Source organism: Heterocephalus glaber, unplaced genomic scaffold (genome assembly GCF_053883595.1).
Source record: "Heterocephalus glaber isolate CG9 unplaced genomic scaffold, H.glaber_assembly_v1.0 deba00000122, whole genome shotgun sequence".
Lineage (NCBI taxonomy): Eukaryota > Metazoa > Chordata > Mammalia > Rodentia > Bathyergidae > Heterocephalus > Heterocephalus glaber.
The window spans coordinates 67606245-67618643 of record NW_028258138.1 but is presented as its reverse complement, the minus strand read 5'-3'; the positions used below and the strand labels follow the sequence as shown (position 1 = coordinate 67618643).

Genomic DNA, 12399 nt, shown 5'->3' with positions numbered 1-12399 from the left:
ATTTCACTTAGTTCTACACCTTGATTCATTTTAATCTATAGGCACATCTACATGTGCCAATTTGCATGGCCAATGCACAGGTGCATATCCATGCATATTTATTCTAAGTAATTTGAGATGTTAATTTTATAGATGTGATAATGCAATTTTAAGTTTTGTAAAACCATGACATGGAACTGTGGCTGAGTTGAGAGTCTGTACTGTTCCCTGATACACATATAACCATATAGCTGTGACCAAAAAGTAACTTCTCAATTATACAAAATACATTCTTTATATTAATTTTATTACTAATCAATTCACATATACTTTGTATATGAATTTTCACATTATGATATTTTGCTTAGTTTTCCCCACAAGGTCAGGAAGGTGGTATTTTCTAAAAGTAGAGAGAGATGGTTTCAATGAATATGAAACTAATTTTTTTTAGTGTCAGAAAACAAGATAGTATCAAGGGGATGAAAGTGGAGCTTCTCCCACTACAGCAAACTGAGCATTCAGAGCTCTGTGGACTTGGGGTCCACTCATGTCTTTCCTGTCCCTTTCCCAGGAGGATCTGAGGGGCATCAGGAAGCCCTAGGGCTCTTTCAGGATCTGTTTGAATCATTGAGTGAGACAGCATGGGCTGTGCTATTAGATCAACATTCTGTAAATTTGGATACCATTTGCACATATTTTAGATTTCCTTTGGAGTGTAATTCAATGATAATAAATATTCTTAAGAATATCTTAACTTGCGCAAGGTCCCGAGTTCGATCCCCGGTACCAAAAAAAAGAATATCTTAACTATACTTTTTCAAAAAAAAATAATCTTACTACATTAATAAATTTTTCTTCAGAGTAGGAGATTTCTTATTCTATGGGGATAGTGAAACACACAAAAGTGATAAATATATTTGTACAGTTTATGTACCTTTTTTAGCTTAAAGACTAAAGTTGCTAATGACCAGCTTTCCAAATTTGACCAGAAGCATATTATGTCTCACTTACCAGTCCTACTACTGCATTTTTCTTGGCATAAAGACTTAACGGTGTCCTATCAAGACATACTAACATTTCCCTTGAGCTGGAATGATAGGAAAACGTACCTGCGTCATTAACCTTACATAATCTCTCCTCAATAACTAGTCTTATATGTAAGAACAAGCAGGCAGGCTTTCTAGGGGACCAAAGGGGCAACATGAAAGCCATAACTTGACAATGGAATGGAGCAGGATAAAGGGAGGGGACAAACCCTAAGAATGCTTTTCAAAAATGCTAGGAGGGCCTTAAAACTAAAACCAACAATCTCATATGTGCCATCTCAGCCACCAGCAGGTTATATATTACCCTGAAAACCCAAAGTTTCTTTCTCTCAACAGATATATAGGCGCCATGTCAAGGTGGCATTCAGCAAAGAAACCATGGAGCTCACTGAAGCCTGTTATGTACAAACAAGAGCATCGATTCCGGATGAAAAACATTCCAGCAGTCTTGCTTCCCTCTTTAAAACTGGGCATATCAATAATTCATTTTCACCAAGCTGTGGGGAAGCTATATATTATTGATGAGATCATGTTTTATAGAGTTTCAGAATTTCTAGCTCTTCCAGATCTCTCATCTTCCCTGAATTATTGTGAAAAGAAAACTCAAAAGAGAATCTTTCAAGATTACAGGGAATAATTATAATAATAATAATAATAATAATAATAACAACGATAATGAATAGACTGAATGCACAGTTTTTACTTCTAGCATTCCTAGTTCTGTCATCCCTTTGTCCTCTTTCCCCCTCTAACATATTTCCCTTCCACTGACTGTTGAAGTGGGATCTAGAAGCCAGGGAAAAGAAAGGGTGGTTGCTTTCCAGAGATATTTTCAGAGCTTTCTAATAGAAGAGTGGGCTGGAGAAAAGTGTCACTCAGTGAACAGACCTGTACATCTCTCAGTCTCTCCCCAACCCCAATCACCTGGTGGTATAAAGAGAGAATGTAATAGACTGGCCCTGGCTGAAGGACACAGAGTAAAGCAGCCCTGTGCCAAGGACTGGGTTTTATTGACTTTATTCTTTTTCATGGAAGGATTATGTTTTAGAGATTGCTTGTCATAAATCAATTTAGTTTTGGAGATATCTGAAAATGAATTAGAAGTGATGATACTGGATCTTAAAACAGGTACCCATTTCTTTATCCAGCTGCTTGAGTATCTATTGTTATCAAAAAGAGCAAGAAAGAAAGACCCTGCAGGTTTCCCCTTCCTTGTGAATGAATAATTCACAACTGTTGCACAAAATACTTTGCTCGGGTGTTGTCTCTGAGCAGTCATTCTGGTTCCAACTTCATTATCTCCCAATTGTCTGAAGCTTGAGTACAGAGTAAGAAGGCAGACTTTGCTTTGCAAGTCCCTAGTCTGGATGCCAGAGAGGTGCTAGGTACAGGCTACTGGGGGAGGTGAGTGATTGTTTCTGTCATACTGTCATGTGCAGAGGATATCCATTTCTTTCTGTCCCTGTGTGCACAGTCACCTCCACCCTGCAGCCACTCCAGCCTGTGGGAATCATTGCGATGTCTGCTGCTTGATCCAGGCTCTGGGTGCCCCTACAATCAGCTATTATCCAGAGGAAGATAAGTAAGGGGAAACTTGTCATGTTTTCCTTTGGACTAACCCGACCTAAATTTTAAAATTTAAGTCCTTTGGTTATTCAAATCCGTAGATTACAGCTATAGTCAAACACTGAAGTCCTATTTTCCTTCCCAGTATTCAGGGAAAAATGACAGTTTGAATCTTAAGGATATCTCAAATTGCTCAATATAAACAATTCCCAGGAAAATGGGAAAGAGAATAATTATATGCCTGTCAAGTATTTTTCAATTTTAATATTTTCAATTTTCAGTATTCTTTTTCCTACTTGGAGAGATCTTCATCTCAGCTATAAACTAACAATTTATTATAAATCATGCACGGCTGATGTATGAACATCCAAGCAGATCAGGTGGGACTGTTCTTGCTCTAAAATCCTTCCTGGCTTAGATACTCTTACTAACTTCACAGAAATGCCTAGTTGTCCTTTTCATAACTCTGTCCTTGTAGATGATTTAATTTACAAGGAGTCCAAGATCAGCACTTATATGAGTAAATAAATTAATTACTTAATGTAATTTCTTAATCATAAATCTTACATCCACCACATTTTTAGAAAATCAATAAATATTTTCCTTGCAACACACCCTCATTTTCAAAACTTGAAAAGGCTGCGGCTGACAGCCATGAGCCCCCTCAGGAGCTCAAGAGCTGAGCCAGCAAGACCCGCTTCACACTCGCTGAGAAAGGTCTCACCCTCTACTTTAACCCATCTTTGCACACCTTCTCTTTTCCTCTTTCTCTTCCTCATGCCTGTGGTGTCCCTGTGCTAGCTACAGCTAGAAGATCTTACCAGTGAATGGGGATTTTGTGAGATCTTAATGAACTTCTATATCTTCAGGAAAAAATGAAGGGACTGCCTGGATATGTAACAGCTGACTGAGCCTCCTTTTCCCAAACTGAAATACATGTTTCCAGGTTGACTACAGACTCCGCTGATTTACTAGTAGATTTTGTAGCTTAAGTTATATGGATATTTATTTCATTTACATATAAATATTCTAAAGGAATGTAGGAAACGTGTATTACCCCAGTACCATGAAAATGATCACTTGACCTGTGATTTTAAAAAATGCTTTTCTAGGTAAAGTATTTTCACTTAGGAAATCCCACCTAAAAAATCATAGTGACCTTATTGAGATTTAGGGTTGGAACAATGACCTTGAGTCCAGTTTATGATTCATATATTGTGTTTGAAGACAGCAATACTCTTACCTTGAGAAATAAATGGATTAACATAGTCAAGCCTGCTATGACTTGTGATGGAGCCTGGCTTACAGGTAGGAGAGGTCAGGAAATGTTCTAGGCTTTTGACATCAATTCAGAGGAAATGTATAATAAATAGTTTCAGTACTAATAATAAACAACTGGTCAGTTGGGCAGCTACAGGAACGCAATGAAGGCAGAGTACCTGTGGACTATGACTCTAAGGGAGTCATAGCAAAGAACTCTCCCAACTCCTATGTGTCACAGACTGCAAACCATGCCACTACAGACAAAAGCAAAAACAAGTCCCTAAAAGTGTATGCTTTCTCTAATCAAACAGTGAGGAAGGGGGCAGCTTTTAAGGCAGTACAGCTAAAAAGCACCTGTTGTATCCTGGCCAATACCACAGAAAATTCATAGCCCAACCCCTACCCTTTCTAGAAAAAGGTGAAGAGAGTAGAAAAATTTAATTTCTATCCTCACCAGGCTATATTGAGGTGCCACAGCTCACCCTGGACAGTTTAGAGAAGACTGAGTAAAGCAACTAGACTTCTACTTGCACCTGAACTTGACAAGCCATCCCTGACTCTCCTCACTATAGTTGTATTACAAGAGTCCTAGCGGACAGGCAGGGCTTTCATCACCACCCAGCAGTGATAGGATGCTCAGTGGAAACAACGGAAGAAGTACAGAGGCACCCCTATCCCTCCCAGACAGAGACTTAGCTGGAACAGACAACTGGCAGTTACATGGAGCCCATTTTTCTTTCAGTTGCAGTGGAAACCCAATCAGGAACTTGTATTTCTACCCCTAGCTGGCAGTAATTTGGCTTCTGTCTTTGTTCCCATGACGAGGTCATGTCAGAGAAAACCAGCTAAAATAAGTTTTAAAATTCCAGTGTCTCAAAACAAAATACCCAAATGCCTATATATCAATTATTCTTCACACCAAGAACCAGGAAAATGTGAACTGGAACAAAAAAGGCAATTCGTGCCCACCAGTGCTGAGACATTAGATTATCTGAGAAGATTTTTAAACCAGTCATCATAAAAAATGATTTAATGAGGATTAGTAACATTACAAACCAGTGTAGAATCTTAGCATAGAAATACTAGCTGTTAACAAGCAAATAGGTAATTCAGAAAAAGAAACAAGTAGAAAATTTAGAACTGCAAAATTACAATGATGAAAAATTTGAAAACCTCAATGGATGGGTTGAAGACCATATAGAGGGAAAAGAATGAAATAATCAATGAACTCTCAGATATGATAATAAAAATTACCCAAGTTGAACAAGAGAGAAAATGACTGAAAAAATACATTCAGGAATCTGTGAGATAGATCTAATATTTAGGCCACTGCCATTCAAGACCTAAAGATAGGACTGAAAACAATATACAAAGACAGAATGATCCAATACTTCCCAAATTTAGCAAAAGAAATAACCGTAAAACTTAAATGTGTTAATAAAAATCTCAAATGGGTATACCCATAGAAATTTGCTCCTAAGCACATCATAGTTGAAATTTGGAAAACCAAAGACAAAAATATATTGAAAGGAACAAGAAAATAACTGTACCTTACTCACTGGGAAAAACAAGTTGAATGATGGTGGATTTCTCATCACACATCATGTAAGCCAATAGGACATGGCACATATTTCCTATTAAAAAAAAAAACAAAAACCTGAACCCAGAATTCAATATCCAGTGAAACCATCTTCCAGAATGAAGAGACAACCAATATATTCCCAGATGAAAAGAAAGAAGGAAAAGGAAAAAAATATGAGAAAAGGAAAAAATAGAAACAAAGCCTTTGTAAATAGGGATGAATGGATGGGTTGAAGGTTGGGCAGGGGAAGGGGGAAAAAATAAGAACCAGGGTACATCATGTAAAGGTACAAGATCCCAATGATGAATGCAAATGTATTGTATACCTAAAATGTACCAATAAAAGAATTTAAGAAAAAATAAAGATATTGCCAGATGAAGGAAAACTAAGAGAGGAAATACCTTCAAACTACTCTTTCTCTGCCAATACTTTAGATGTTTTTTATTTGTTTTATTTTATTTTATTATTATTATTTGGGAGGGGTACCAGGGATCAAACTCTGGACCTTGTGAGGCAAGCATGGTGCCACTGAGCTAAATCCAGAGCCCCAAGAAAAACTAAGAGAAATTTTGACCAGCAGACCAGTAGACCTCCTCTTAAAGTAATGGTAAAATAAATTAACTAAAAGGAAGGAAAGGTAAGAGAAGAAAAGTTAGGGTTGGGGATTTAGATCAGTGGTTTTGGTGCCTGCAGTGCAAGCGCAAGGTCCTGAGTTCGATTCCCCAGTACCAAAAAAAAAAAGAAAGAAAAAGAAAGAAAAAAGAAAAGTTAGGAACATCAGGAAAGAAGAATGAATAATAGAATAAAATATAGATGATTATAATATTTATTCTCTTCTTAGTTTTCAAAATTATATTTGAAGTATACAACACTTTTGAGTATAGTTCTAAGTATCACAGGGAAATGTTTAAGAAAGCTATGTTGTAAATGGGAGAGGGCAAATGTACATATAAGAAGATAGATTTTCTATACTCAAACTGATAACATACCAGTAATAGTAGACTATGATAAGTTATGGATTTATTATAAATACCTCAAACAACTAATAAAAAAAGATATAGAAAGGTATAAAATAAATATAGACAAAATGAAATTCTAAAAAATATTTAAAAACAGAAAAGTAACAAAATGGAGATACACAAACAAAACTTGGAACAAATAGAAAACAAGACGCCGTACACTTAATCCATCACATATCAATAATAATTTTAAATATAAATAGCCTAAATATATCAATTTAAAAATATTTGAAGAATAGTTTTAAAATCATGAATTATCTTTGTGGTATTTAAAAGAAATATGACAAAGCATAACGATATAAGGAAGTTGAAATTAAAAGATTGGAAAAAGTTATAATATGCAAACACCAAGTAATTAAAAGAAAGCACAAGTGTCTATATTCAAAATAAATAAAATAGATTTCAGAACAACGAAAATTACCAGAGATGAGAATGTCAGTAAATAAAAGAAAGAGGGTTAATTCACCAAGAAGGCATAGTAATTCTCAATGTATATACATTGCTCAACAAACCTGCTAAGCATATGAAATAAAACTAGATACAAGTGAGATAATTTATAGACAGATTTTTAATTACAGTTGGATCCTGAAATATCCCTCCCAATAACTGATAGAGTAAGTAAAGAAAAAAAAATCTATGATGAGAACTGGAAAATATCAAACCAACAGGATCTAAATTTTATTTATAGAACTTTGTATTCAATAACATGACAAATGCATACGAAGATAGATGATATCGTGAGCCATAAAACAAATCTAAAAATTTAAAAATTAAAATCATGGAAAATGTCTTTTATGGCCATAGTGGAATAAAATTAGAAATCAGTTACTAAAAGCTAATGGGAAAAATTCCAAGTACTTGGAAAATAAGTGGCATAGGTCTAAATAAGCCATAAGATAAGAAGTCCTAAAAGAATTTTTAAATGTATATTTAACTGAATTAAAATAAATATACAGTGTATCAAAATTGTGTGGCATGGCTAAAAATGCTGAGAAATCAATTTACTGTCCTAAATAGTACAGTGTAAAAGGAGGGAAATATCAAATTAATCATCTAAGGTGCTACCTAGTAAAGTACAAGAAAATATAATTAAAGCGAGCAGAAAGAATAAAAAGGTAAAATTAAAAATACAGTGTAATAAATTATGAAACAAAAAGCATCTACCAAAACTGATGACTACTTCGAAAGGAACAAGAGAAGAAAAAAATTGCCAGTAGGGGTAATGAAGCAGAGTATATCAATCCTGATGCTACAGAAATCCAGAGAGTGATAAACAAATACTATAAATACCTATTCAAATAAATAAGCTTGGATGAAAAGAACTACTTCTTCAAAATCTATAAATCACAACACATCCAATAAGAAACAGAAAATTGAAATATTTTGTAGTTATTAGAACTTTTAATTTAAAATCATCTCAAAATAATTCTGTAATCTGAATGCCTGTAATCTCAGCACTCTAGAGGCTGAGGCAGGAGGATTGCCAGGAGTTGCAGGCCAGCCTGGACTACACAGTGAATTCAGAGTCAGCCTGAAACTACATAGCAAGACTCTGTCTCAAAAAAACAAGAAATTCTCATGAAAAGTTGGTTTCATGAAACAATTCCTCAAAATGTTCGAACAGGAATTAACTCCAATTCTATAAAATCTCCTCCAGAAAGCAGAAAGGATGGAGAACATACCCATTCCTTTTGTGACTCGGGTATTTCCCAGATACCAAAGTCAGTCAAGGGCAATAAAAAATGAAAACTAAAGGACAATGTCTACTAGGAATATAAATGCAAAATTCCTTTATGAAATATGAGCAATAGAACTCAGCAATATAAAAAAAGGCTTAAACACCTTAATCAAGTGGATTTATTCCAGGGATGCAAAGCTTTTTTAGTATTTGAAAAAAATCAGTCAATATAAACTGCCATATTAAGAAACTAAAAATGAAAAACTTTCATTGTTGTACAAATTGAGACAGAAAAAACATTTGACAAATTTCAACACCCATTTATGATGATAAAAAATCTTAAGTAAACAGGACTAGAATTGACTTCCCTCAACTTGATTTTTTAAAAAATCTACAAAACTGACATTATACCTAACATTGAAAGAATGTTTTCTCCTACAGTTGAGCATATTAATAGAAAAGAAATAGGTAGAACTGTCCCTGTTGTCAGATGTTATAATTATGTATGAAGACAAAGATGAAAAATCTAGACAAAGACTTTTAGAACAAATAAATGGATTAGGAAGGGTCACAGGCTACATGATAAGCAATTTAAAAGTCCATATTTGTATACACCATGGTAGTAATATATCCTGGGACCCCCCTATTCAAAAGTACCACTTACAATTGCTCAAAAATTAAATACTTCAATGTAAATCTATCCAAACATATTTAGAATTTGAATGATGAAGATCAAAAGAACCTTAGTAACACACATACTATATTTTTATTTAGAAACATTATCTTTCTCTATGCAGCCAATACCAATTTCAGCAAAGATAATCAAAGAAAAAATAATTTGCAAAGTAAGTTCTATCCTATTTTGTGTGATTATTTATGTAAGTGAAGCAAAAAAAAAGTGATATACCACATAATGATCCTATACCCAGAAAATATTTGAGGCTAGAAAGCCAAATCAAGGCACACTAGGTTTTCACCTATTCTGCCTAAAACTTGAGGTTTTAGGGCCTGTCAGGAAGTTACAGTACAGTTTTTACTCATTCACTATAGTACAGATCCTGGAAGCCAAGTAGATTAAGCATACTTTCAAACATGCCAAAGTTTCCAATTGTATTCTGTTATGAGAAAAAATATTTTATTTAATTTATGCAAATAATCACATTGTCATAAAAATACAAATAATTTTTGAATTTTGGATGAATCAAGTGGGTAAGGAAAAATGATAGATATTTTCACTTTTGTTCACAAAAATGTACTTTAAATGTATTATAGAAAACTTAAACAAATCTAGAAAACAGAAAATAAGTGTTTTAAATAAAATATATAAAAATTTATGTATTTTATCAGTTCCTGCTTTCTCATGAAATTATTATTGGGTTTGATTTACATTTTCAATTTTATTAATCTAGATAGCTTCAGCACTGAAGTTTGATAATTTTTTTATTTAGTTCATTGATCTTACTCATTGAAATTATCAAAAATCTTCATTAAGGAATATTTGTTGTAATCTTTTCCATAAATCTGATTATAAATATTTTAGAGAAGAATCAAAACTAGATAGAAAGACTTATAGTAATAGTTAAAATTTTTATGAGTCAGCTATTAACAAGGAAATTTTGTTATTTTCATTTTGTTCACACTTTAACAATCATAGCTGATAGATTCACACCAGGATCATTTGACTTTTATAAAATTTACATAATTTTTACAATATTTACAATCATAACATATTCATGTAAATATAATTTTAGTGATAAAATGTTAAATTTGAGGTGTAAAGATTTAAGTGAGAATATTGGCCAAGGGTAAGTATGACAAAAAAATCAGAAAATTTTAAAATGTTTGACCAAAATAGAATCATAGATCATTATGTAATAATGGTAATTCATTTAATTAGAGTGATTTTATCAGAATTATGAAGAGGACTTACCCAAAATTGTAAAGAGGTCATCTTATAAGTTTTAAGGGATTGAACAGATTTCAAAAGCAAGTAGATATGAACAACAAAAAACTCTTTTTAGCCTCCGTTTTCCTAAGTATGTAATCAAAAACCTTACGCGGCTCTTCCTCAAAGTCATTATGACCATGAAAGGTAAATGTTTTGAATCGGTGTAGAACATCTTGGCAGCCAGGAAAAGACAGAAAAGAGGACTTCTAGAACTGCTTCAGAACAAGACCAGTATGATGGGATAAGTGTGCTCAAGGTGAAGGCAAGTATTTTGAGGGGGAGGGAGTATTGGCAATGAGTGTTTTACTATAAAAAAAAGTTTAATAAAAATATTCACTGTATTTCTGATCACTTCTTGTATATAACCTGAAAGATGAATTTAATCAAAAAGTATTTAAATTTAAGTAAACACTGAAAAAGTGTGCATTCAAGCTTATTATGCATCATATTATAAAAGAAGGTAAACAAGAATTCCAGTTCCCTCAGCAGAGGAATGCTCGACTCTTGGGGGGGGGAAAGCCAGGAAAATATCAGGGTATGCAGATGAATTAGTATGTTAAAAAGCAACACCAAGGAATCTAGGCCTTCAAGACAAATATTTTTAGCGTCAGGCCATAATAGCAGAATCACAATTGTGGAGAAAAACAAAATTTACAAGAACTTACTCAAATTTGAAGGAAAAAGCCATGCATTAAATAGAAACTGCAAGACAGGGAAAGCTGCCATTTAAAAGATGGTCAAAAGATCAAAAAGTAGATTTGAGGCATGAAAGTGAAAGTGTCTGGTAAGTTTTTGTTAAAAGCCTATCAATATTAGAAGAAACTTTTATTGCTTTTAACACAGAGAATCAGACTTTGTGTGTTTTGTTTGTTTTGTTTGTAGCATTGGGAATTGGATCCAGGGAATTCTTCACACTGAGCTATAATCCCCACCCCGCCCCATTTTGAGAGTTTTACTAAATTTCTGAATCGCCCAGGCTGAGCTGGAATCTGTAATCTTCCTGCCTCAACCTCCCAGAGTGCTAGGATTAGAGGTATGTGCCATCATGCCCACTAGACTTTGGTTTTATATAAAAGTATTCATCTTCAGTTTTTAGAAAAACTTTGATAACTGTTTTTAAAATTAGCCTTCACAAAATTTTCACTTTGCTGAAATCATTTGCAACTGCTTAAGACTTCTGTTTTGCCCTGTGGTCTTTCGTTTTATTCTGGACTGATCGAGTCATTCTACTTTAGGACAAAACTTTATTTTACCACATAAAATATTTTCTCATATAAGATACTTTATGTTTTCAATTTTTTCGCCAAAAAATATAAACTCATAACTTTCTTTGCCTCTCTCTGAACTACTTAATAATTTCTTTCTGTCTTTCTTGTCTTCTTAGATTTAGATTTTGCAACATTCCTTTGAAAAATCTCCAAACATATCCCCCCACCACCCTGTTCTGGGGATCAAACTCAGGACCTTGCACTTGCCAGGCAGGCAAGATGCTGCTGAGCTATATCCCTGGCTCAAACTCTCTAAATTTAGAGAAAATTATTTCTTAATAAAAAATTATGTTTTATATCTTTCTCATAGTTTTTCTCATCAAAAGCAAATCTCAATTTTCCTCTTGTATTTTTGCGTATAGGACTGCACGCATGACTTAGAAATTTAACTATTAGTAACCATGATTTCTAGTAAAGATCCAAGAGGAAAGCAATCTTACTTAAACTAATTAGTTTGCCATATATCAAAATGTATATCCAGATTAGACCATACTCATTAATAGATCCAAATATATTGTAAATTTATAGAATTTTAAAAACCAAAAGTATTTGAATTTATATTTAACAATTAATGTTTTAATAACTTACTGAGAAATGATTCAAACATTTTATGATTATGTATAGATTAATATAAACTTAAAACTGAATTATATGAAAAGTTCATTTACAATCATCTAAATATTTTAAACAAGTATACTTAAGAAAATTGAGACATTAGACAAGCATAGTAACCATTTTAACTAATTTCTGTGTCAGAAACCCTAATAATTAAATTATTGAACTTAATACACGTGAAGCAATGGGCACTGTACTATGCTCTCACTTGCGTATTTGCTCTTAGGTCAAACACACTTTTATGATAGTGAACAATTAACAGAGGCGTGAGCATCTACTGGAGTTCTGATCACGTGTTGTAGAGAAGGTCAAGAAAATGCACTCCTGGATCTGCTTCAGAAAGTGCTTCAGAAAGGCAGAACTCTGGGATAAGTGTTCAAACTGAGAGGGCTTACTTTGAGGGGGATTAAAATCAATGTGTCTTCTACTTTAAAA

General features: G+C 33.7%; 1 protein-coding gene and 1 pseudogene across 2 annotated transcripts in view; both read left to right on the top strand.

Annotated features, from left to right (window-relative positions):
* Lsamp (limbic system associated membrane protein) overlaps positions 1 to 12399 on the top strand; it is a 2156433-nt gene that overhangs the window by 352474 nt on the left and 1791560 nt on the right. The window lies entirely within an intron of this gene.
* LOC147830465 (dnaJ homolog subfamily C member 14 pseudogene) overlaps positions 9577 to 12399 on the top strand; it is a 190292-nt pseudogene continuing 187469 nt past the window's right edge. Inside the window, exon 1 of the transcript XR_015452873.1 lies at positions 9577 to 11114. The product of XR_015452873.1 is annotated as a dnaJ homolog subfamily C member 14 pseudogene (transcript). The remainder of the gene's footprint in view (positions 11115 to 12399) is intronic.